The sequence below is a fragment of the Rhipicephalus microplus genome, chromosome X, assembly GCF_043290135.1.
Source record: "Rhipicephalus microplus isolate Deutch F79 chromosome X, USDA_Rmic, whole genome shotgun sequence".
NCBI classification, from domain to species: domain Eukaryota; kingdom Metazoa; phylum Arthropoda; class Arachnida; order Ixodida; family Ixodidae; genus Rhipicephalus; species Rhipicephalus microplus.
Window position 1 is genome coordinate 326,416,868 of NC_134710.1, and position 27,399 is coordinate 326,444,266.

Genomic DNA, 27,399 nt, shown 5'->3' on the forward strand with positions numbered 1-27,399 from the left:
TTATGCCATAGAGAAACTCCTGACATCTTTTTGCAAGAGCCACACAGTTTTGATACCGAAAAGTTTGGACAAGGAAAAACTTCACTCTGTTGAGGGATACCAGCCGATTGCGCTGCCAAATGTTTACTACAAAATTTTCGCCAAAGTGTTATCAAATAGAATACAAATCGCAATGTCCATTCTCAATTGGTCCTACCAAACATTTGGAATGAAAGTCCCATCTATGCAAAATAATATACATGTTGCTCGTACTGTCCTTCAGTGCTATTAAGGACATCAATTCCACCTTGCATTGTTAAAGGTAGACCTTGTATAAGTCATTCATTGTTTAGTAGATATTAGTTTCTTTTCTGTCTTCTGGAACATGTTAATATTCCAGAAGACAAACATGTTTATCTACGCTATATTCAATATTCAATTCGTCTTTTTGGTAATGGTCAGATATCCAAATCAGTTTCGATTTGTTTCTTTGTAAATGAGGGCTCTCCATGGCCTCATTTTTGTTTGCCTTTTATCTAGAGCCGCTGTGTTGAGTATTATGAAGTAGTATTCACGTATTCAATACATTAGCCATTGAAATGAAAGTATTATCTCATGCAGACTACGTAGGAGTTTTCTGCACGGAGAAACCAAGCATAGAAAATGAGTAATCTGTAAAAGACAAATTTGACCCAATATCAGGGGTTTGTTTGAATGCCTCGAAGAGTTTAGGATTATGGTGTGCCTCGTGCGGTAGTACACCTAGTCAATATGCAAGAATTGATTGCACAAGAACTCCACCAACGTACCTCGGTGTAGCGTTAGATACTGATAGATTCAGTGCGCATTACTGGAAAGAGCGCGTCTCAAAGCTTGAACGCCAAGCCCAGACATTTTTTCTCCATCATCTATCAATAATTGGGAGAGATAAAGTTTTTAATACTTTTCTAGCAACAAAGGTCTTCTACATATTCCAACTTCTCCATTACGCAAGATTTTAAGTACAACGATTTCAATAAGATTTTGCAACTTTGATATGGTCTTCTACTTTTGAGCTCATGTGTCGTGACAACATTTTCATACTAGTGAGTTCTGGTGGGTTAGTAGTTACACATCTATATATATGGCGCAGAGTTTGCATTTTTTGTGAGACAACTCTCTTGACGTAATTTGTTCATTCTTGCAGATTAACTTTGTGGACCGCTTCACGGACCTACTCATTTCTTCAAACTTTTCCGAACGCCCGTGTTTGGGGACAGTCATACCAGAAGTTTATTCATCAGTTAGGTTCATTGAAGCTCACTTTTTTTATGGAATACCTGTGCACAGTGCCTCACAAATTATTATACAAAGAAATAGTGTCTAAGTTTTTTGTACCTTCGTCGTACTGTTCATTGTACTCCGATTGGCCAGGTCATGATGTGTTGAAACGAATGCGAAAAATGCATGTCTCTCCAAATTCAAAAATATTAATCTATAAACTACATACTGTAACACTGCCCGTTAAAACGTGTTTATTAAGAGATTGTACTTTTGTTTCCTGCGTGAACTGCCACCCATGTAATGTGCCGGAGACAGTAGATCACTGATTTGTTAGTTGTAAAGATGCTATCTTGTTCGAAGATGTCCTTCATAGGACTCCGAGGAAATAGTTTGATAATATTTCTCACACTTCCCGTTATCTTTTGCCCCCATCACTTGACAAAATGCCTTTAGATATGTTTTTGCTCATAGGTACGCACAGCCTATGAAAAACACGAATGCAAGACTGCAACGCAGAATCAACCATTTCTTCGAGCTCACATTTTATTACCATGGCTGTTAACCTAAAACATATTTATGATGAAATGGAATTCAAAACAAACTGGTATACCATCTTGGTGAGGTCGTTGGCCTTTTGTGTATAACGCACTTTGAAAAACTCTCGCTGCTCTGCTGAACCTAATTACTTGTCGAGGGTTTTCTAAGTAATTCTAGAGAGCTTATTGCGACTGTGTGATTGTATTTATACTCCATACTATGGGTGTCATTTTATGTTTATTCTAACATACATTGTAATAAATACTATGAAAAGAAAAAAATGGCAAATCCCACGTACTGTGGGAATCGATGATTTGCGAAGCACGAATAAGGAAGGTTGTATGTCACTTTAAAATGAGCGCAACGTGACGAGGTGGACATAGACTATGCTGTACATGACTTCCATGTCATGATTATCATCTTTGGATGTGTCATTTACCTTCTTCGTCTATTCACGGCACGTTATACTAAATTTAGTATCACGTGACATGATATGTGGAGCTAGCAAACCTGGAGAAGGTCATATTAGGTTGTTCACAAAGAAAAGAAAAAAGTGAACCTGTGTGGTTATTCCAAGTTGATACGAGCAAAAATACCCTTCTAGCCTACTAGCGCTCTGGCTATCTGCTCCTGTGTGGCACATCTCAGCCATGTTGACACGAAAAAGACCCAGGAGCGTGTTTATTTGATGGTTGATAATTTACTCACAATGCAGGGTTAAAAAATAAGGGACAATATTCTGCAAACCCTGCGAAAATTGGAAATTTGCATGGCTATGCTAAACCATTCGCACCTTTCTACCATAATAATTAAAATATTTCTGTTTAGTGTTCTGTCATAGACACAGATACCACACGTACTCCTTTAAAAGCGTAAGTTTTTTGCACCTATATTTAGTGTTTTGCTTGGATAAAACAGAGTTTTTTCCGCCTATCTTTGGCCTCTAAGACCCCGTTTTTTAGTGCCTCTAAATCCAACCTCTAGTTATAAAACGACCGCAGCAAAGACGATGGAGGGATGGACTTTCGTGAGGAAACTGCTGGCGCTATGAACGCAATGTGGTTGAATGTGAATCTGACCAACGTTTCTGCCACGAGAACCATTCATCAAAGGACTGCTCTACTCAGTTGCCTGTGTGGGAGCGCCGACAAAGCTGATCACCAAACACTCCGTGCTAGAGTTCGAGAAATTCAAGTATTCGAGGTTATTGATTAAAGTTGTTACTCTAGATGAGAGGCCTTTCCGCGGTAAAACAAAAAGAACATGCATATGCTCCAGTGTAACAGTGCGACAGCTAGCGATTATACAAGCACGCATGTCGTAAGTCGTAGCAGAAGCTGTATAGCAAAAGATATGTTTAAAATGATATAACCGCCACAGAAAGTACGACGGAATGCTCCTGTAGGTTGTTAGCGTCACAACATGGGCTATAACACAGTCGCGTACTACTGAGCCTGTCAGTCACGTGATAAGAGGGTTAGCTCTCAAAAAGTCTGTTCAAATGTACCACCTGCCCACTGAGATTCTCTCACTCTTATTGCCCATCTTGCCTACAAACAACTCTACATAAGTGGGTGCTAGATGCATAGTAATCTACAGGCAAAAATATTGACCCGCATAAACAGAAGCGTGGGTGCGATGCAGGATGGCCCGAGCTACTCAGCAGGCGAGTTTGCTCCGAGCTTGCTCTGCAGTGACCATGGCATGAAGACTGTGCGGAACGCGGGATAGCAGCGTTAGTACAAATTGCTACAAGATTGCGCGTGGCATTGGAAATGCAAGCGGGGCGTTTGCGGTGGTTATCGAAGAAACAGGGTGTGCGAAAACGTCAGCGCCGCCACTCAGTCAACACTTCAACAGTGCAGCGACATCAGCGAGATTACCGCGCTATCTTTCTGCCAACTCAACACGCGCCTCCCACAGGCGCGTTCACGGGCGTTTGTCCTCTTTTGGACTGGTTCTTTTGTTCCACCTGCAGCATAGAAATTTCCGCTCTCGAAGGCAGCAGGGGTGCACACACAGCACTCTTGAGCTACTCATTTCACTGCTATCAAATATTGGCGATAAATAAAAGGACAGGTGGCTACCAGGGGTGCTCGCATCATAGCGGCAACGCGGCTGTGATTGGCAACGTCGTGAGCGTGGTTATCTTGAATACAAAACAACGTATTCACGTGGTAATACCACTTTTACATCTGCGTGCGTGTGTGCATAGCCTGCGCGATAAAGCTAATAGATAAATCGTGCCGCTCGACGTGAGTACTGCTCCTCGGAAATAGCAAACGTGGTGGGCGTACCTAATCTCCACCGCGGGTGTCTGTCAAACTGATTGGCGCGTGAACTCGGATACAAACTCGTTGATTCTGAGAAGGCCCAAGTTCCACTCGGGACTGTGATGGTGCCGGTGTGACTGTCAAGCCTTTTATTTGGTGAAAGCTAAGCGGCAGCTTCTTTGTATATAAAATAATTTGGGTGAGCTTACACTACTTGTGCAAGGCTAGAGCCATGAAAGAGTTTATGATAACCTAGCTTCTTGCAGCTTTTTAAGTTGGTAGTCTGTGTGCGTGCTCGGCTTCAAAGTGAAGACCACATCAGCTCTGACTTAATTTTGATTTTACTAATTGACTGTGGCTTAATGACTATTACACTCAGCTGTCATCCCTTCATAGGTAAAGTTTCAATTAAAAGGCAATTTTTTTGGGCGCAATCAGCAATGCTGGGATCAATAAGAAGCTAATAAACGTAATTTTGATGACCAGAATACTAATTGTCTTAGTATTAGTAGGGGCTAATTAGCATGGTATTTATGGGCTCATAAATAATTTCCGGTTAATTAGGATAGTTTATTTAGCTCATCAACTAGCATGCAATAATTAGCCCGGTTCTGGCTTTGCACGGCTTCATCAGCACGGTTTTCTTAAGATGTGGCGTAATTACCTGGGCCTTTTTTACTGATATGATATGTAAGGTGGTGTTGGCGCAGAACTATAAGGCTGGCTACTCCTTAGCCCTTGAGTGAAACTTGAGCACGTATCTTAAAGTTAAACATACAAAGCACTGCATCGAAAGTAGAACACTCGGGCACAGAAATGCACAGACACACTTATACGCACATATCACAACAAAATCGTAAGGAAATGTTCGAAAGTCAACGAATTAGGTTTCTGATAATTTATTTCGTTAATATTTGGTCCAACCAGCACAAAATATTCGGTTTAACCAGCCCAAAACAGCAGAGCACACGTCTGCTCCTTATGAAGATGTATTCGCTCGTGTGTACATAATAGTCGACAAGCCATTCACTTCAGTGCGCACATATGATAGATGTCACACGATACTGCACATAATAAGTACATCATTTATACAAATGAAAGTTCGTTATTTCTTAGTACTTCTCGACAATTCCGCTGTTTTGTAAGAAACGTACTAATGCTTTGAAAGTGAGCGACGGTAAAACTCCAGTTGGCCACGGGACCAGAAGTTTCTTCATGCTAAACGGTCCACGGTCTACTGCCAACAGTTTCGATTTACAACTGCGTCTCGGCGTGTCATGATTTGGACAGTCTATGCGAAAGTGACATACGTCCTCATCTATAATCCACATTCACATTCGGGAGTTCCAGCACTGCCGACCTGTGCAAAAAATGTTTTGTGTATGTGGTGCCTAGCCTCAATCGGTGAATTAAAGTCTCCATACTTCTGTTTAATGGCAGCGCAATTTGGAATTCCATAAATGAATTAATGTGATATAGATCACAGCTCTTTGCACTTTGGTCAAGCAAGGCCGTTTTTCTCATTTTGAAAGTTGTAGTCTTAATATTACTACGCAATTCATTTTAGAAATTGGTAAAGAAACAGTAACGTCTTTACGATGTGCTTGTCGTACTGCTTCATCGGCAGATGTGTTTCCAGGAATGTTGCAATGGCGAGGTATCCACTGGAATTTGATCTCTTGTTGCGCCTTGTTTGCTTTGGTGAGCTTTTTCAGCATTTCGTATGTCATACTATTACTAATTACTGTCATATCTCTACTGGAAGGTGATCTCAATGCGGCCTGTGAGTCACAGAAAAGTGCCCATTTGCTCGCATCTGCTGCCGAGTTCATAAACTCTATAGCACACAGTATAGCGAAAAGCTCAGCTGTGGTAAATTACGTCATGCGACATAATTTAAAAGATTCCTGAATATTGAGCTGTGGTATAATAAATGCCGATGTTTATGAAGTTGTAATACTTGAACCATTTGTGTAAATGTGTATGTACCCTAGACACCGCATGTATATCTAATAAAGCGCTAGTTGTTGAGCAGCATGGATAAACGTGTCCCTTTTTCTGGTAATGCCATCTACCGAGAATTCAATGTTTGGTATTGTAAGTAGCCAAGGAGTATAGTCCATTTCAGAACACCAAAATTGACTTCTTGGTAATATATGCACATTACTTTGTTTTTCTTCATGAGCATTGCTTTTATCCTTTCGTAAAATCTCTAGTGCCAGTGGGTGGTCTCTGTGTTACGTCTGTAAGCGAAAAAAATGGCGGCATGTTTTGATTGTTCTCATGACTAGAAAGCGAGGTTGTCGAGTCTCTGCTATGACAAGGCTGCTGAAAGTCGCTCACGGAACACCTTGGCAGATGCGCTGTCCCCTAGCTAATCGTCTTTGAAGTCGCTCCTCTGAAGTGCGGGGAAGGCAGTGTAAGACAGTTGCAGAATATACAACTTTTTGTCGCGTAAAATATTGTGAACAGCGAGCATTGATGCTACAGATCCGCCTCTTAATGTCCCAGCAATTCTGCCGAGTGTATTCACTAGCATATTCATCTCGTTTTCGAGTTTCTTTATGTGAGGTGCCAATGAGAGCTGCCTACCAAGTATTACTCCAAGAAACCAGTGATGCTGTTTCATATTTATTAGTGGTTCTCCTTCTAAATAGAGATTGAAGTTTTTAACGCCTTACGGGTGAAGGGCAATACAGTTGTCTTTGCGTGCGACAGAATCATTCCGCTTTCTTTTAAAAAGTAGATAAACATATTTATGCCGCCTTTCAAAGCAATCTGAATTAACCGTACGTCCGTGGCAGATGCCCTTATGCACACACCATCTGCATATACAGAGTATTTCAACATAGAAGGCAGTCTTTTAGCTAAATCAGCCATGACACAGTTGAAAAGAAAAGGGCTGAGTACGTTTCCTTGTGGTACTCCTTGTCTGACATCGTGTTCCGCACTTTTTCCTTCGCTCGTCTGAATGAATAATTTGCGACCTGATAAAAATTTAGATATCCACCGAAAAGACCTCCCGGACAGTCCTAGTTCCAACATATTCAGCAGAACATGAGTGTGACTGGCTGTGACAAATGCCCTTCTGATGTCTAAAAACACTGCGACCGTCAAACTACCATAGGCGCGTTCATGCTTCACATAAATTACTATGTCCAGTATTTCATCCATTGTGCATCTCCGTTTCCTAAAACCTGTCAAGTAGTTGGAGGATACACCGGTTCTGTTGCATCACCACTGAAGTCACACATCAATCATTTTTTTCCGTTACCTTACATAGACAGCTTGTCAGACTCATTGGCTCGAAGGATTCAAGGCTCAAGGGCCTCTTAGCTGGTTTCAAGATAGGAATGTTGCGAGCAAACTACCAAGACTCCGGTACAATTTCTTGCATCCATAGATTATTGTAAATATCTAAGAAAATAGTTGTGCCTGTTGGCCCCAGGTTCTTTAGCATATTGTACGTAATGCCATCTTGTCCAGAGGTCGATTTTTGACGACGTGATGCTATAGCACATTGCAGCTCACTTAACGTAAATACAGAGTCCAGTTGATGATGCTGGGCCCAAAAGCAAACATTAATTTTCTGGCTGGCTAACGCGATAGAGTTATCAAATTAGACACCTTGGCATAATTATCTTGGTCATAGCATGTACTGGCCTAACTAGCGAATTATGCCGTTTTGCCAAATAGCTAATTAGCCGGCTGCACGTGCTCGGTGCTAGCGGGTGATTAAAACAAAGGCGACGTGCACCGGCTGAGCGGCGCGCTTGAGTGTACACGCTGACACGTGGCCTCCCTAGCATGTACAGATTGACACGTGGCCTCGCATTCAGCTGCAGTTGCGATGTTGCAAGACGCTCGGCCAGTACTAATCTCCGAGGCCACCGTGCTGATTTTTGTAAAACAGACTTATTGCAAGTAATAAAAGTTTTAAAATAAATTTAAACAGCCCTGCCTCTAAAAATATAATCTCAAAAAGTTTCTCCCACTTTTATTGCGTGGGTGCACTTCTGCACTCAATAGAACGACAAAAGAAAGAAAGCAGATGCCTCTGGTTTGAAAACACCGCCCAACTTAGTTGACTGTCTTTCACACGATGTCTGGTTTCTTCGTAACTAACAAAACGCAGCGTGCTGAGGGGTGGATTTGACTTTTTCGTCCTGTTGGCTTGTTCATAAGGAAGTGTCACCAGAGCTCGGGACTATCCCGCGTTTTGTGAAGCTCAGCCAATCCTGCAAAGAGCCCCGGAGGGGCTCTTTTCTGAAGACTAACGATACATTCTCAGTTTTTAGAATAGAAAAATGTTTTGTGGCAAGTCACGACAAGTCCATAATTTGAAAGGTGGAGGAGTCTATGTGGCGCTTTATTCATAAGACGGTCTCTATGTAGAGCGCGTCTATGATAAGCGATCTCTGATCCTATGCTTGACTTGAACTTCACTTCGTTCAGCTCAAGTTCATGGAGCGTTGCTAAGGTTCCAGAAGCTATCTTCTGGAGAGGCTTCGGTGAGCTGAGGAAGGCGCACTTCAGTCAGATTGTATCTGTTTTGTAGCAGCCAATGAAGTTGCTCCGGCTTGAACCCTTTCCTTTTGTTGAAGAAGAACTTGATTTATAGACGCCATTTGAAGTCGGTGCCTCACAGAAACGACAGTTCGTCGGACGAGATGAGTGCCTGTGGATCTTTTCGCTCCAGGTTCCTCAAAACAAGGCACTCCTCCATGACCGCTGCAGGGACGAACAGTTGAAACATACAAAATGTTAGTAATGTTTCATTAGCCCAGGCCTCCTGAGTTCGAGGCCAAGGTCATCATACTCCAGAAAGAACATTTTTTAAGGTTGAGGAAGAGATTCCCAGAGTTCCAATATTCAACAGTTAGAGTTGGTGTAGACGAAAGATGTTTCTTGGCCTGTCAAAACGAGGCTGACATGACCTAATAGAAGGAGGTAGCTGGCTCTGTGCGGCAACGTTGTGGTTGACTGCCGCATTCGGCTTAGGCTGCGTTCGGAATAGTCGAAGTTTAGTTTGAAGTACTCATGCAAAGAAAACAGTTCCTCAGCAAGAATTGTAATTTTCATTGTCTGCTGCCAAGACCACCCAGAAGCACGTCAAACTACGACGACTCTGTGATGCACTGATGAAAGCTCATTTTGCCCTCGAGCAACTGCTGCCGCGTCACCAGCTGGTAGAGTCTGCCATTCGTGACTGGTTAAAAAGGGAATGTAGGCTTGCTGAGCTCCGTCGTCCTCGATCAAGACACCGGCGACCAAGAGCTTGACGACCTGCCTAAAAAACCACGGGTTCTGTCACACAAGTCTGGAAAGTCGCGATAGAATGGCCGTGGGTAACCGATTGTTAATGTAACGAAGCCGATTGCAGCTCAATCGGTTGCTTAGAAGGTAGAACGACATCACCACCGAGTGCTCGCTCACGTACAGCGAGAAGGCACTGCCGAATATGTCTTCCTGCATGCCCAGGCCACAAAAAGTAGATGTTGTTGGAGACGTAAACAACGCAGAGGCAATACAAAAACACGGGAGACGTGCGTTCCGCCATTGTTGTTTTTCTTCCGCATCAAAGATTTATACCTACTCTAGGGGAGATACGAAGAAGCTGTGCGTTTTATTGTATGGTATGGTACAGTATCAAAAAAAAGTCTCTTTTGAGCCCTCATGAATAATGATGATATGATAATATAGCGTGGTTTGGTGATAAAAAGGAACAGAAATATTATAAAATTTAAAATTTGTTAGACAAGCAAACAATTTTTACACTAGAGTTAGCACCGCTCCAGTGGAGGCCAGACAGTTGGAGAAAGGAAGACGAGGGCCGGTCGCCCATGGCACGATGCAGTTAGAACGCTCGGGGATGTTTTTTCAGATAATATGAGCATTTATTATATCTCTGGCATCGATCATTTTGTGAAACACGTATACTAAAAGTGGCAATTAAGTGACTGCACTGTCGGGAGCAGAAACTAAATTTTTTGTAGCACAAGTCTGGTCAAGTTTCCTCCACTGTGCGCTTTCTGTGGCGAGCTGGAGAAAATAGATAATTTCTTTTTGACCTGTAGGTGATTTGCTACTGCTCGAAGATCTTAACATGAGATTTCTTTACGGGTTACTGGAATCAATTTACGCATGACTATGATTCTGCCTTTTCGAGCCTCTATTTCCGGGTTCGCCCGAGTGAGTGTTTTTGTTTGTTTGCGGCATTATCTTAATGAAATCAAAAGAATAAAAAAATAATGTTTCATATCATCCTTCTGTGTGGACTGAAGCATGAATTTTCAATTTATTTATGTTCTTTGGAAAAAATTGGGTGTTCGTTTATATTTAATACATATTACTAATAAAACATTTCAAGTGTGTAAAATTGAGTGATCATGAAACTGTTTTCAAAAAATTGTCATGTTTATATTTCGCAACTTGCATGATTTTAAAACCTAATAAGATTTTGTAGAAGCACTCAATTCTTGCTAATCCCTCACAGTGGGTATGGGCCACAAGATAAGGTGAACACAAAGAACAATTTGGCCTGGCGCAACTTCCGAGGAATGAGAACAGAGCAATAATAAATACTGATTTGCTCTCGGTATCCACAGCTCTTACTACTTCTCATGCCTCTTGTTCCAGGACGACGTTACGGTCTTTAGTTCTGTCTCTACTGAAATATCTGACATTAGTATGGGTACCAGGTCACTGTGGGTTAACATTAAATAAAATAGCCTTAGCCCGCTCATCGCTAGATCTCTCAATAATTCAGGTTCTCCCAGTGGTAGAATACTTCAACACAATCAGGTTTAGAAGATCAGCTATCCACGCAGATAGAATGGAAGCAATAACCACGTGGACGGAATATAATAAGCTAAAATATCCATGAAAATCGCAGTGGAGCCATTATCGACAATCAGAAGTGATGATCACCAGATTTCGGTGTCGTGTCTCCCCATCAAACTTTTACTGGTGCAGGGCTGGTCTGATGATATCACCCCTCTGCGAATTCTGCGAAGAAGTGGAAAATATCGCACATTACTTTTTGTCATGTGCGAGATATTCTCGTATCAGAACTCTATTTCTAATTACTTCTTTTACAAAAACAGGTTTGACCTTATCGGAGGAAAATATTTTAGCTTTGGTGCCTCAGACTTTGGATACTGCCACAAGAATGCCTTTTATGCCATGTGTAATTTCATTACAAATACTCAACGAGTACCCTTTTATTCTGGTACTTAAAATTATTCGTCATTTCGTTAAGTTAGAACTTAAGCTTTCAAAATTATTCCCGTCAGGTTATTACAACAGTCGGGAATACAGGCTCAAAAGCATATTACTTGTAGTGAAATTGAATATTTTAAATATAATTGTCATTTCATTTCTTTATCTTCAGTTTTAGTTTTCATAGTTTACCCAAAATAACATTTAAAAGTCTGTACGTTGCAATCTTGGCCAATCCCCCAAAGTGCGTACGTGCCATGTATATATGACAGCAAAGCAAAGCGAAACATGGCACCTCTTCGCCAGCGCTCCTCTTGAACAACTCGCCTGCTTTGTCAGTCATCCACCTTTGTCTCAGCAATAAACGATGGACGATGGTACGCCCGCGTTAGACGCCGCCATGTGGCCACCAGGAGAAATTAGATTAAGCGATAGAAGTTTCTGGAGATTATAGATGGTACACAACTGTGTTGGTCAGCCAAATGGACGCTTTTGACAGTGCCTGTTGTAGTGTGTAAATACATGCTATATGTATTTCAAATCATCCCGTAACAACCGAAATGTTGATGTCTTTTCGAAATTTAGCGAGGTATTGCTTGTGGGCATAGAAAGAAGTATGAAGTGCGAATACGGTTTGGTTGCGTTTCATGATGTTTAACGAGTTCTACGAGGAATTTTTGTAGGCAATATACGGTACAGCTCACCTGTACCTTCCATCATGTGTGAAACGTGCCTTCGTACTTTGAGAGCCTTCAGGCACGATCACTGAGAACATGTGTAGGCTTGCCATGGTGCGCGTCAACCTCCTGCACTATAGAGGAGTCCCACACCTACCCTACCCAGGTTTACACGTCCTTTGAGCCTCTTTGAGTGCACCTTCTTCTGCTGACCTGACATTCATAGCACCCGTTGTTTTCGCTACAAGCGGTCCGACCAGGCTATACCTATTCACGATTTCTCGATACGCATAGACATATGATCCCTTCAGAGTTTGCACCTGCCGTAATCTCCAGAGTGCCTCCATGGACATTGACTGAACCACTAGAGTGCCTTCACATGCGTGGAATTACGAATAAGTCGCGTGTTTTTTATGTTTCCCTCAAGCAACTCACTTTAGCAAATTTGGCTGACCGTTACAGCGACTCTGTGCACATCTACACCGATGGATTCGTAACTTCGTCAGCCTAAGCTGTGGCCTTCATGATCCCTCAACTCGGTATTTCCCGGCCGTGCAAATAGATCATAGGTCATCTTCGACAGTGGCGGAACTTGTTGCCATACAGGAGGGTATACAATTTTCTAACGGCCAAGCACCGCGTAAATGAACGATTCTGTCCGAGCCAAAATCAGCGCTTTAAAGTATCCAATCTTGCTCAAGAAGAGGCCAATTTCACACGTTAGCGTTAGGAATTGTCCTAACATTCAACCTAGCGCACAGAAGTGGTTTCTTGATTACACTCCAATGGGTTCCTGGACACTGCTGCCTGGTTGGCAACGAACTAGCCGATAGCGAAGTAAGAGCGGCAGTCTACAACGCTCCTATGTACGTCAAAGTACCGTATGCGCGAAGTGACGTCCACACATTGTTGAGATCGCTCATACGTGAATGCATGAGCGATCTCATGCATTCTGCCACTTATGATCTCATGCACTGCCACTTATTGGTCGCTACCACATCATCAAAACAAGCATCTACAGGAAACAGAGCCCGATAAGACTTTTAGTCTTCTGGTTAAAATGAGTCGAACACATGCTAGTGTGCAGCAGCGGATTCACCTGGACGTCGCCTTCAATCGTCACTATGCTCACCTAATGAACAGGGTGGGCAACCCGGATTGTGAGCGCTGCCAATCGGGCGAAGCATTAGCGCATATATTTTATGACAGCACAATATACGTGACGCAAAGGAAAATGCTAACTTCTACGTTGGCAAGCGTCGGACGAACGCCACTGAGTGAAAGCCAAATAATGTCAGCAATGAATGAATAAACAGTGTCAAAAACTGCTACAAAAGCTGTTGTAGACTCCATCAAAAGCACCGGACTGGATACTAGTCTATGCTAAGTGGCTACTGCCCATACGCGCCACCTCGTCCAGTCCCTAACATATTCTTTAACAATCTTTCTTTCCCTTTCCTTTATTCCCTGTGTAGAGTAGCAGGCTAGAGCGAACTAGCTCAGGCCGACCTCTTTTCCTTCTTATAAATTCTCAATCACACTCAACGTGCTAAAGCGAGCTAAGTTTTAAAAGATGCTGTAGGGGAGGGTTACGGATAACCTTGGCCGCCAGGCGTGCTTTAAAAGACGTTGTTTTCTAATGAATTGACTGTCGCAGAAATTTTCAGAACCTATGAAATTGTAGTAGATAGAAAAAAATAGGGAACACTAATGCCTCGCCTTAAGGAGTTGAACGCGATAGTGACATCTTGTTTCTAGTGCGTACTTCAAAATCTTAGTACATGAAAGCTCTTCGAATTCGCTATGCACCCGCTATGTGGCCTTAAGGGAATAGGCGCAGTAGCGTCTCGGCCTTTTGTAATGGAGTGCTGTCTTCCAACCACGGAGCCATTATGATAATCACATATTCTGACACTCGTTGGCAATGTACGCTTGTACCACGCATAACTGCTGCAATATTTTATGTAGCATTGCGAAGCATGCATACAGGATGCGTTTGTTTGTGAAGCATGAAAGCTACTTTGACTGCTTTTTCAAGCAAAGGAAGTTCCTTTTACTGCTTTCGCACGCATTGGCGTGGACGTGTGGTAGAACTTGCTGTTCATACGACCTGAGTTCAATTCCAACTCCATCCCAAACAACACTTGTTCGTTCTCCTATCTACTTCTACATTTGTTGTCATTTATTTATTTTCTTTGCAGTGTTCTCTATATTTAAATCAATCATAAGATGATGATTTTTTGCTCACAACCAATGACGCCAACGTCGGAATTTCTGCGAAACGATTTCTTCAACACCACCGCATTGTAGTTTTATTTATTTATCACTGGTCCGAATGCCTTAAATATGCGAACCTCCATTCGCGCCTCTAACGAACCATTAAAGTGTGAGAAGAATTTCGCGAGTAGTACCATGGCCGATGTTTAGCTAACTTCCATAACCAAGAAGATAATTCAGACCATTGAGGTGAACGATTTATACAGTAAATGCTCGTTAAGTCGAACTCGCTTAACTCAATCTTACAGTTGATTCAAACTGACGCCCTGGGGCCTTCCAGCCCTGTTTATTTATATGGGGAAAAACTCTCGTTATTTTGAACATGATGGTACCCACAACAGTTAATTGGATCTGGGCTGCCCTGCATAAATTTTATCGCTCCTCGCATATGTCGTCACTTGGTGATCACAATGTGTTGTAATAACAAGGCAAACTAAATTCTATAAATATGAGAAACAATGAAACAGCAGTATTTCTGAGAAGATGAAAACTCAGAGGCTGCGCTGGAGCACTGGGGCAAACTGCAAACGATGCCCATAAAACCGCGTCAGAAGAAACGCAATCAAACGCAAATGACTGATTACTTTAAACTTCATTACGTTAACGATGTAAATAAGTGTATCTTAGAGCTTGGAGGATAAATAGCGGCCTATATTTCAGAATATTGCTTCCTGCTCACATGAATGCATATCACCGCCCAACCACCACGTTGGTTAGCTGAGGCACTTGGCTGCTGACCCGCAGGTGGTGGAATGAAGTCTCGGTGGTGGCAGCCGCATTTTCAGTGGAGGTTAAATTGCTTGAGGCCTAGGTGTCTTGTTTTAGGAGTACGTTAAATATTCTGAGGTGGTCGAAACCTCCAGAGCCCTCTACTACGGCGTCTCTCATATTGATATGGTGGCATCGGTATGGTAAAGCCCAAAAATTACTGCTATTATTATACATATCAGTGCTTGTTTTTCACGTACTGACTGTTAAATAAATTCTGCCTCCTGTTATAGCTCTATGAACTTGCCTTACTGAATCACTTTTCACAAAGATGTGCTAGCGCCTATTTCGCGATAACGGTCCCAGAGGTGGCCTTAATGAGTTCTGCTGACCGCACAGTGGGTGTGATGTCCATTGTTTTTAGCGCGCACCTTCTAATTAGAATTCAGGAAAATTCAAACGATCCCAAGGTTTATTTTCCTTCGAGTGTAAATAAAAGAGCTTTTATTGTAGTTAAAAAATATTAGGAGGGCACTCTTTGGTTTAAAAAATAGGTACAGAGCATATGATTCTGAAATGACTGTTAAATCACAAAAACAAAGCACTTTGATCAATATTATCTTCGACTATTGATGTTCTGAGCCCCCTAGCTGCTATGTGCGCACGGTGTATGTATTGAGCACAAATGTTTTTTTTCTCTCAGTCACTTCATTAAAAAAAGGGGGGGGGGTCAGTAAGCCACGTGCAATCAATCGATAAAGCAAGTCCTTAACGAGGAGAAAAAGTGTTTCGACAAAACTTAAAAAATGTAGAAGACCCAGAGAACCTTTACTTTTGTTCGTTAACGAAAGTGAATGGATTGTCACCGAACTATAAGAACATTTTAAGAACGACGGCTGTCGTAAAAAGCTTTCATCAGCGCGAATGACAACTAAACCGTGTATAAAATGGCTATTGAGCAATGTGTGCTTGTCTTTGCTGGGGGCACGATATGTTGACTATAGGTTCCAGTCACGCTTTGTTGAAGGCTTCATTTGAGCCAAGCGAGACGGCTACCCAATAAACTACCGAGTTCCAGCGGCCTCTTGATAGGCAACTGGCTACGACTCGCCCATCTTGTCAGAGCACCACGTTGTCTTGTAGTTCCTTCAAGCATTTGCGATGGAGGCGGAAATGTTGTAGGCCCGTGTACTCAGATTTGGGTGCACGTTAAAGAACCCCAGGTGGTCTAAATTTCCGGAGCCCTCCTTTACGGCGTCTCTCATAATCATATAGTGGTTATGGGACGTTAAACCCCACATATCAATCAATCAGTTCCTTCAAGTGACAGCCACTTCGCAGCTGTCACTCGACAGAAATTTTGGGGATGAAATAGAGGTAAACAGGAGTTTTGATGAAAGATGAAGTAGAGGGAAACAGAATAGAAGGAAACAGAAGTTTTGAGGAAGGAATAGAAGGAAAGCAAATTTGACACAGTATGCCGAGCATCTGGCAACACGCTGTGCAACATCTATAGCTTGTGAGCCGAGATATTTTGTCGCACGTGGCAGAACGTATTTATATACTCAGTGAAACGTATATTTATAAAAGGAAGAAGTTTCTCTGCATCGGTATGAGTCATTCACGATGCACACCCTGAGTGGGGAAAATAACACACACAAACCATCTCACGCCCACACAGGCAACACATACGCAATCTTTCTCACAAACACACGTGTGCGCACGCTCACTTTGCTGAAAAATGAGAAATGCCTTCCTAAATATGCAACGGGAACTCACCAACACCAGCACCGAATCATTAAAATGAAATAGCCAAGTATAATAAATATACAGACTAAACGTATGTCATTTAATAAAAAAGTTGAAAGAACTAAATAATATTGAAATTATTTTGTTTTAATAGCACCTTCATTCAGGTGCATTCAGGATTGTGGCCAGGGTTTTTTTTTTGGGGGGGGGGGGAGGGGTATCTGTTGCAGGCCGGACACGCAGTGAAAGTGTTCGAGGGAAAAACAATGCACCGGTTGGAGTCTACACTCCTCATCTCTGTGGAAATGGTCTGTAGAAGGAGCGGCTCGTTTGGATTCGTCGGCAGATATGGAAAGTGAGTCATAGAGACTGAAACAAGCCAGGAATTGCCCTTGGAACGAAACCAAGAAACTGTGAAACCGAGCCAAAGAGACTGAAGAAGAACAATCTGCACTCCTTGAGAAGCGCGTTGATACATAAAATCAAGCTAAACAGTTAGATTAACCTTGCATCTCGCTGCGCATCCTCGCGCATTACTAGGTTTAGACACAGCTAATTCTTTCATTCATATAAATGAATTTGCTGTGCGAACGGGTGATGTATTGAACATGTCTATATTTTCTCGAGTACATTTCAAATGAGAAGCATTTCTTAATTTCTTAGCAATCTTCGGTGGCTGTGAGTCTATATCTATCTATCTATCTATTTATCTATCTATCTATCTATCTATCTATCTATCTATCTATCTATCTATCTATCTATCTATCTATCTATCTATCTATCTATCTATCTATCTATCTAGCTAGCTAGCTAGCTAGCTAGCTAGCTAGATAGCTAGATAGATAGCTATCTAGATAGCTAGATAGATAGCTATCTAGATAGCTAGCTAGCTAGCTAGCTAGATATCTAGCTAGCTAGCTAGCTAGCTAGCGAGCTAGCGATATATAGATATATATAGAGATAGCTAGCTAGCGAACTAGCTAGCTAGCTAGCCGCCTACACCTTTTAGATCTCCTGGCCGTTCAAATAATGGTATTTATACGGAAATCGGTATGACATACCATGACTGTATAATATGACTGTATGATTATGACATCTATGTCATAAATGCCATTATTTACATTTCATGATCTTGCTGCTCCTGTGGTGGTTCCGTTCACGTGACATGTTGCAAACTGCTATAGGATGACATGACTGCATGGCGAACACAAGCGGTACATCCGAACATGAAAATCTTGACAGGCGTGTCATGTAACAACATGACTACATGCCACACTTATGATGACCTCACGGCCTTTTCGGTAGCTTCGCATATACCAAACTTAGTATTACGTGACGCGAACGAACGATATAGATGAATAACACGTTCAAAAATGATAATCCTGACATGCGTGCCATGTAACAACGTGACTACATGCCACACTCACGATGCGCTCGCTGCCGTTTAGCCAGCTTTACATATGCCAAATTCGGTATCACGTCACGTGAATGAATGACGAAGCTATGGGGATGGTGCAAACATGAAAATTATGAGATGCGTGTTATGGAATAATGTGACTACATTTCACAGCCAAGGCGCCAATACATTTCGACGTGACCCGGGGCGGGTGCGTGCCGGCGTTCGTTTAATCGTCGCGTCACGCCGGCGCCAAGGTCTATTTAAATAGGCTGCGAAGGCTCGGGCAAAAAGCGGCTCAGAAGCTATTGCTAGTGACATCAGCATGGGCAGTTGTGGGAGCTGCGGTTGAAGCGTGACTATGTGTGGAGGAACAAACACTAATATTGAAAAACCAAGTTTGATACAAATTTGAAGCAAGCAATAAGCTTTACAAACAAGATTTTTTTCACAACAATAACATGTAGGTGTAATGAACAAACAATATATAACAGCTTTTATTGATGCAAAAAATTATTTTAGGGCCCTCTGCTCATGCTATTATTTCTCAGCTCAGGCCTTGCACTAGAAGGGTACACATGGCAAGGCCCACACGTAACATTCGTCTGCGAAGACACAAACCCTCACGTGCTTTATTGTTCTACGCTTGCTTGCGTTCTCTGTTGTGCGCGAAACTGTTAGGCGCGTTTTATCGTTAGTAAACGTCTTCATTGCAGTGTCCAATGGTCAGCAGAACGATGCGAATTACTTTAAAGCCGAGTGCTTTGGTCGGTAGCATCGGAAACAATGTGCCGTGCAAGGATGCAATAGCAACAAACGTATGTCTAGTGGACCATGAAATCTAAATAAGAAACAAGGAGAATGGTTCAGAATGCACTGCTCACTGGACTTCCATTTATCAATATTCCTGCAGCCTGGTTTCTTTCTTGAGCATGCAGTGCTACTATACGCGTTATCGGCGAGAAAATTACCAAGTTTTCCATCACGCTACAATTCGCATGTCTTGATCTGCATACGTAGCGGTAATTTATTGGAGCATAATGCAAAAAAGGTAAACAACGCAGGAAGTCTCTGCAGATATTTTTTTGTTTTATTAACATTTTGTGCAGTGTAATGAACTTCAGTTATTCTAACCAATGAATAAAACTGAAATATCATCATTTTTGCGTGACCAGGCATTATTTGTGCCTATTTGACATGGAAGTCGTGTACGGCATAATTTACCTCAAACTTGTGACGTTACCTCTACCTTGTAAAGTGACATATCAACCTTCATCATTCGTACTTCGCATATCGTCGATTCCCACTTTACGTGGAATCTGCCAATTGTTTAAGTAAGAACCTAATTCTCCTTCTTTTTACAAGTAGGCAACGAACAGCGCATTACGGTTAAAGCGGCTTCTGAACACACGTTACGTACATAACACATGATCCTCAAGGTGATGCAACTTAATGTTGCGAAAACTTATGAAATTGTTTACAGTTTTTTTTTTCTTTTCGTAAGAACCAACGGCTCTAGGCGCTCTTTGAACAATCCAAAGCATAAGTCCATGAAATGGGGGTGCCAACTCGGACTCACTCATGAATTATATTTTGCGCTGAGGGCTCACTCAGACTCATACTTACCAAAATTTCACTGAGCCATACTCTCTCAGACTCACACTCAGGGAAATTTTCTTCAACCGAACTTCACTCGGATTCAAACTGGCCAAAATATTACTCCCCTGAACTCACTCAGACTTACAGCTTGATCTGAGTCTCGATCTCAGTTGAATATTGAGTAAGCTCGCCACACTATGCCCCCGAAGTATTATTAAACTTTCAATTTGAAGCACTGTCAATGCACTAGAGCAACACAAACAAGTCGTCAACATAAATAAATATTCGTGTATACGCGGAATGACTGCACGTGATTCAAAATGTCTCGGTCACCAAGTTACTAAGAACTGGAACATTGCATGCCCAAAACCAACACTTTTTTTGTAGGGATGTACATGATATCATTCGATGACACAAAGGGTGGCTAAAATTAGAACGAAAGAAACTCCAGGGAGCCGCTTACGCTTACTCCGGCCTTCTTTTGGAGAGGAGCAGCTCCAAACCGGTCAGTGCGCCTTTAATTGTATTTAAGGATTATGGGGAATAGAATAGCATGTTATTTCAGTGAAGCTTAACGCATAGCAATAGTCCCGGTTCAGGAGGTCAAAAACTTCTTCAGTATGCTTTGCTTAACGAGGGTCAACAAAACTAAGTAAATAATACTTTTGCTGAGAGAAAGGAACCCACCAATGATTACCACAATCTTCGTGCACCAACTATTTGCGTTATAGCTATATCCTGTTTATTCAAGATTGCCGTACAGATATATACACTCACATGGCTACATACACCAAAGAAAAATAACCAGCAAAACCAAGTAATAAAAACAAAGCTATCAAGTAAGGTTCAAGATTTGTTTATCTTGCGTTCGTGCAAACTCGCCCAACTGTCAGTACTACTTAGCATTACGCCATTATAGTTTCCTGAAGCGATATGGTTAATGGGCGCATAGTGTGGTTGCAGGTGCCTGCAGGACATGACGCATCACGTATTATAGCATACCCTATTCTGCAAAGCCAAAACTTTCTGTCGCGATATTCGAGGCATTCGACAACCACATAAGTCGTATTTCGAAGCTATACCACAGGCGTCGTCTGCAGATGTGCGCACATATGTAAGAAAATAATCGGTACTAAAAAACAAAAAGAAGTAAAGAATAAACAAACAAATGTCATATATAGGGCCGCCTTCTGTGAGTATCGATTTTCCTGCACCGTCTTTCTTCGATTTTCGTCGATCACGCTGCCCTGCATCAATTTGCGAAGGAAAAGCGAAGAAACATATTCGCGGCATACTGTGTTTACCGGCTGGCTCGCTGCAGCAGTAAAACTGGAAACGTCTAAGATCTGTTCGACTATAGCGAAAAAGGTTCCAGACAGATTTGAAGGGGGCTTGGCACCATACGTGGCCGTATCTGTGTATCGATTCTGCAGCGGCGTGAACGTACCCACCTCCTACCCAGTGGCTGAGGGTAGAATAGTTGCCGGAAAAAAGAAAGGAAAAACACACAAGCAACGTAAAGTTAGCTTTCTACGCCAAGAAGGCAGGTAAAAGGGATGCACAGCAGGAGCTTGTCGGGAGCCTTGATCCGTCTTTGAGAGTACAAAAAGTATACTTCTTTTTTTGGTTGATTGATGTCAAGTCCCATGTGCTAGTTTTGCCTCCTACGTCTATGCTGAAAGCTAGAGCACTAAAAAGAAGAAAACAGTGTTCTAAAACAGAAATAATACCAGGGCAGGAAGATGAACAATCAACAAATAATAGAAGAGAGCATACCATTATTCGAGCGACTTCAGTTCCACTCTTTCCACTCTCCCTTCTCTTTCTCAGGAATGCTTTCACAGCGGAATTCGGGCGCTTTGGCAAATGATGGAGGTAAGGGGTAGATCAGGCATGTGCAGAGGTTATTGTGGTGACCTTGCACTACGATGATTTTTACAAAACTGAAAGATTCCGCAACAATTTGCTTCATTGCTCAGCAAGATAACACATAACACTCCGTGGCCGGTGGTGCAGAGTTCTCAAGTTTTGGTGAGTGCGGTAGGGTGGGCAGGTTGGCATGTTTGGTAAATGTGACTGCCAGTAAAGCAGGCCATTGCAACTCCGCCACAAGAAACATATTTCAAGCATACCGCGCAATTGTACCTTGAATATCAAGGCTGAGAACAAGTTTATAATATATAAGTATCGTGCACAACAAAAACCTATGGGCTATTTCGCTGAAGGGAATCCTGATGAAATGCCGGAGCCCTCCACTACGGCGTCTCTCATAATCATATGGTGGTTTTGGGACATTAAACCCCACATATCAATCAATTCTGATGAAATGTAAAACAGCAGTGGTGCGAACGGCGTTAACCTGGTTGAAATGGGCATCGGCGCGGGTGCTGGATAAACGGTTTGAAGCGAAACTTGGTGTAAAGCTTACTCGAGTAAACGTTTGTTTGAAACGCCAAGAAACGGGAGGCGGGACGCGTTCAATACGCTTGCGGTCGGCTTCCTTGGCTCGCGTCTCATCGGTGTTACCCACGCGCCGTCTGTATTCTCGAACGCGATCGGTGTGCTTGACTCGAACCTAATCAGCATCGCTGTTCTTCGACTGCTGACGCTTGCATTTGGCTTCCCTGGCTCGCGCTCCGTCATTGTTGACGTGCTAATTCGCGAATGCGATCGGTTTTGCGAACACTCGAAATGCCAGTGACAGCCGCGAAAGGTACGCCCACATTAGCGGGAAGCGTGCTGTGACGGCGTCCCACCTGTCGGCTCGATCGCGCGGCAAGCACTGGTGCGCTATCCACATTGCCGGCGCCACGAGATTCTCGAGGCGCGTGCAGCGCATGCACCTGCCAGTTCACGGCTTCTTCTCACAAACAGATGGAGAGAGGTTGCGCCGACGAGATGATGCCCACGTGATGAGGGAGCTCGAGCGTTTCGAGCCATGAAGAAGGTTAAATGAGAGAGAGCTGACACGCAGTGAGCTCGGACGAGAACCGGCGCATTCAGCATGGTATGGCCGATGGCGCAGTGAGCTCGAGACAGGCGAAGAAGAGACGTCACTTGACATTGCTAGGATGGTGTGACCTATTTGAAACAGCTCTAGCACCTGCAGCGTGGAGAGTGGTGTGGACGGAAGAACAGCGTTATACACGCTAGTCAAAGAGCTGCTTTGCGTCTGAAAGGATGATGTAAGGTTTCGCAAAATCTGTACAAAAGGCGAATTCATCAATGGTGTCATAGTTTTCTAGCAGACGCATTTTTAATAAGCACAATAATAACTAACACTGAATAAAAGACGAAATTACAGGTAAGCTGTGGCTTGCGTGGGCGCCATGGTATGAGGCGCATGCTGTCCTGCAAGGTACTGAGTAGCGCAGAACAGACAAGATACACGAGAAGGACTAAACAGAATGAGTGGCCGTCCTGCTTCGTCCTTCTATTGTATCTCGTCTGCTTGGTGCTTTTACGTAGCTTTATGAATAACTACAAATTCTCCCAAGTTTATCTGCACGCTGTCCTCCTACGAAAAGGTATTTGGATATGAAGGTAAGTGTCAAAATTTTTTGAAGTGATGATCAGGTATTATCAGACTACAACGTAAACCACATCTTTTTAGGCATACATGAATATTATAAAACAAGTCGCACTTTGCTAATATTTTATTTAAAAAATTGTTAAGAGCTGGCAAAACTGAAAAAAAAAACACCAACACGTCTAACTCAAGTTGCCCTCATCTACTTTTTAGTTTTTTTTTTGAAGAAACATAAAACAACTTTGGCTCATGCAATTAACAAAAAAAACAAATCTGATGAAAATAAACACAGTGAATATATAACCAAAAAAGTATGCGCTAGCACTATATGCACCTATGTATAACAGACACCCATAATAAATCTTGGGGACGATTTTGCTTATTGAAGTTCATTATGCACCGACTATTTGTGATAAGAAAGGATACGATGCTTTACTCTGAAACAGTTATTAGCTTAATAGCTATTAGTGTGACTGTTCGCGTATAGAAAAATAGAAGAAATATAGGTTTTGAGAAAATCAAAGTAGATTTGAAACAGCTGTACCGCTTACGCCAGATAATCAGGAGCCCTGAAATTCTCAAAATTTTCAGCTAGTTCCATTTCGAACCTTACTACTGTGTGCCTTTGCTAGAGTGACAATCCTACGTTTTTTTTTCAGCGTGCATTGCAGCATCAATAAAATGAAGGGGTGCTTTCGCAATCCTAATTTGCTTAGACTACCTAATCTACTTCTTTAGTCAATACAGAAAGACCCACAGCGTCAACCAAAGCAAATTTGATAGTTTACAGGCTCCCATAAGTGATTATACATGTGCTTTAGCATGAAAAACACTTCTACCACGTTACGCAATAACCTGGTAAGAAGGTTAGGACTTTTATGATTACAAATTATGGGCTGACCACGATTTTAGAGCATTGTTGTATGTTAGCTCTTGATAAGATTGCTAAGTAACCAATAAAAGACTACGCATCAAGCTAATCTTGTGATTCATGCAAAACTGGCAGTTTACGTTTTGATTTCGTAGGTTATCGGTGGTCTAACAATTTTGCCTCTAACGTAAAAAAACTATGTGAGAATAAACTTTCAGCAGCAAAATATTTGGCAGTAAATTGCGCATTTAACAAGATCAAAAACCACAAAATTGATATTTAAAAAATGCTGGCTTTTTTTTACTTCGCCTCACACCTTAATGAGAATCATTTCGTAGGAAACTAATTCCGCTTTAACCATTTTTCTATATTCATATCAATATGTATATCTAGCCGCCCAAAGAAACTCAAATAATTTAAGAGCAGCGCATCTGTATTCTACGCGCAGCCACCGATGCGGTTTGCTTACTCGCAACACGTGATCTCTCAGCACCGGACCACTTGCAAGCGTGTGTTGTAAACCTCCTGAGCGTAGCCAGACATTTAGCAGTTCCAGAGCCTCCACTTTGAGGCTCTCTTAACGCGTCATGAATATTTGAGGTAGTATACTTGAGCAGTAACCGTATGTCCCCTCCAACTATCCGTGACTCGAAATCACTTTCAATATCTGCCTGAGAAAACGAGTAGTTTCGCCGAGTGCAACACGGCATGGATACTGAATTCTAAGAAAACTTGTTGTTGGGCTAGTCGGTAGAGCATTTCTAAAAGTTAATTCGAGCGCGAAAACTTGACACGATCACTCACACACGCGCACACCCATGCGCTGTGTGTTTGATGCATGGGTGTGTGCGTGTGTGAGTGATCACGTCAGGTTTTCGCGCTCGAATGAACTTTTCGGGATACTGAATGGTTAGGCTCAACTCTGCACACGTTAGCAACTCACAGATTCTAGCCTTTTTATCTCAAGTTTATCTGCTCTTTTTGAATAATTACATAATAATTATATCATTTGCTGCTCTTTTCCTCTATCTGATTCGTTTTGCCACCATCTATTTTCTGTCGTATAGTTTCAATACTACAGTTTTTCTACTGTTTGCTGCGCCGATCACGCTGCGTCTAAGACCCGACGCTGGCGCTTTGATGTTGATTTATTTATTTGTGGGGTTTAACGTCTCAAAACCACCGTATGATTATGAGAGACGGCGTAGTGGTGGGCTCCGGAAATTTCGACCACCTGTGGTTATTTAATGTGCACCCACATCTGAGCACACAGGTCTACAACATTTCCGCCTCCATCGAAAATGCAGCCGCCGCAGCCGGAATTCAAACCTGCGACTTTCGGGTCAGCAGCCGAGTACCTTAGTCAATAGACCACCGCAGTGGGGCGCGCTTCGATGTCGCTTAGCTGGCTCGGACAAAGAAATTGGCCATTCGACGAAGCTGGCCTTAAAGGATAAGCGCCCACTGGCGTTCCAAATGTGGAGCCTGATCGGCTTATGTGTGTCAAACATGGGACCAGCACGTCGCCAACTGAAGACACGAGGTGACACCAGCTTGAGACACGAGACAATGACCGGGTGGTCTGTTATATCCTGCCTCGGTTTAAAAAAAAACCTGTTCTGCAAAGAGCTCACCCAATAATTCGCGTGAAATCTATTGCCGGAGGGCATAGAATCCACCCGGCTTTTTTCTCAATGATTTCAATAATGCCTTACAGCGCCTAATCAATAAACAATATAGGTTTTTATATATAAGTCCTCTGAGAGCAAAGCTACTGTCGCCTTCCGACACGAACTCTTCATCAAGGCAGAAAAATTTTGCTGCAGGAAAAATGGGACAAAATAGGCTAATTACTGAAGGGTTTTTAATTAAATTGGGGAGTTTAGCTTCAGTGCAAGCGCGTATATTGTGCATTTGTAGTCTGTGATCACTTATGGCATATCCATTCTTTGGAAATTACAAAAGTTGCACGTAATTCGGGATATTTATCATTGAATTTTGTTACCACTATGGAAAGTGACCACTTCCGGCGTGCGGAAAACGCTGCCGTTTTTTTACGCCAGACCAAAACTTGCTGTTACAAGAAAGTGACCAAATTTCAAAGAAGGCACGTCGCGCCAATATTTTGTTGTTCAAAACAATAAGTCATCCCACTTGCACCAGTGGATCGGATTGCCTTAACATTGCGTGTAATGTTCCATATTTACCTCTTTCTTTTAGGCTCTGCGCAATAAAACCGCAATAACGTCTTTCATTTATTTCTGAATACCGCATAAGGCTCACACACAGCTGCGCATCTTGTCACCTGGCAAAAGAGCCTTTTGCGTCTGTTAATTGCTTAAGAAATGAAAAAAAAATTATGCACCACATGTCACACGTAAATAATAAGCGCTCCACTCTATCGTGTATTTAATACGACTTCTTCTCTTCATCACCATACTCTTCTTTTACGTACCTTCAATCACATTTTGTCCCTTCCTGGTCACGGCAAGTTCCTGTGTGACATATCGACTTTAATATTATCACGTTGGGTCTAAAGGTGATTCTTAACTTAACCCCCACATGGTGCCAATTGCGTCTAAATATGGACAAAAATGTCGATTTTGTGAAATTTGTGATTTTTTCCCTAATATTCGACAGCTTGAGCGGTGAAAATGTATTTTTTCTACAAATTATGCTTTTTGTTGAGTAAGTATTGATAGTTCAGATATTCGTATAAAGTGCAGTATTGCAATAGAAAAAAATGGAAATTAAACAATTAGGCTGAATTTTTGGAGGCGCATGAGGCAGAAAAATTGAATATTATTACTGAGCTTCTAACACCCACACGGCATTTTAGGAAGTTCAGAAAGTGCTGACGTGACTAAAAATCTTTTTCTGTCCAAATTACTCTAACGATCTACTCTCTTCAATGCAGTAAATCAGCACGATTTTTTTCAACTACATTTGAGATGGTTTAGCATTGAATGACTCATTGACCAACAAAAAAGAGACCCTGCATACAGTTCTCTTAATTTGATTGCGATGGCAATTATATGGACACTCTCGGTTGGATTTGGCCACCGGCGTCAGCGTGGGCGTCGGTGTCGACGTCGGCGTCGACGTCATGCACCGTATATGTGTACGTATCTATATATATGAAAACGCAAGAAAGAAAATAATTGGCCCCGTATCTGCAACCAATCTGCAAATGTCGTCGAAAGACGATATAGTCTTTCGTGTGGAGAGAGCGAACAAAACATTTACAAGAAAATTGGTAATTGGTATTCAGGAGGCGCTGCGTTAGAGTGCCTCGAGAGTGCAGCGGAGGCGAACAAGCA

At 42.3% G+C, this 27,399-nt stretch overlaps 1 long non-coding RNA gene across 1 annotated transcript; it reads right to left on the minus strand.

The window, feature by feature from the left end:
• Nucleotides 1–8,321: 8,321 nt before the first annotated feature.
• LOC142777242 (uncharacterized) lies at nucleotides 8,322–22,170 on the minus strand. Its single transcript, XR_012887985.1, has 3 exons — nucleotides 21,456–22,170; nucleotides 10,983–11,060; nucleotides 8,322–8,783 (listed from the first exon to the last, which is right to left on the minus strand). It is a non-coding gene; the product is annotated as an uncharacterized LOC142777242 (long non-coding RNA).
• Nucleotides 22,171–27,399: the final 5,229 nt, after the last annotated feature.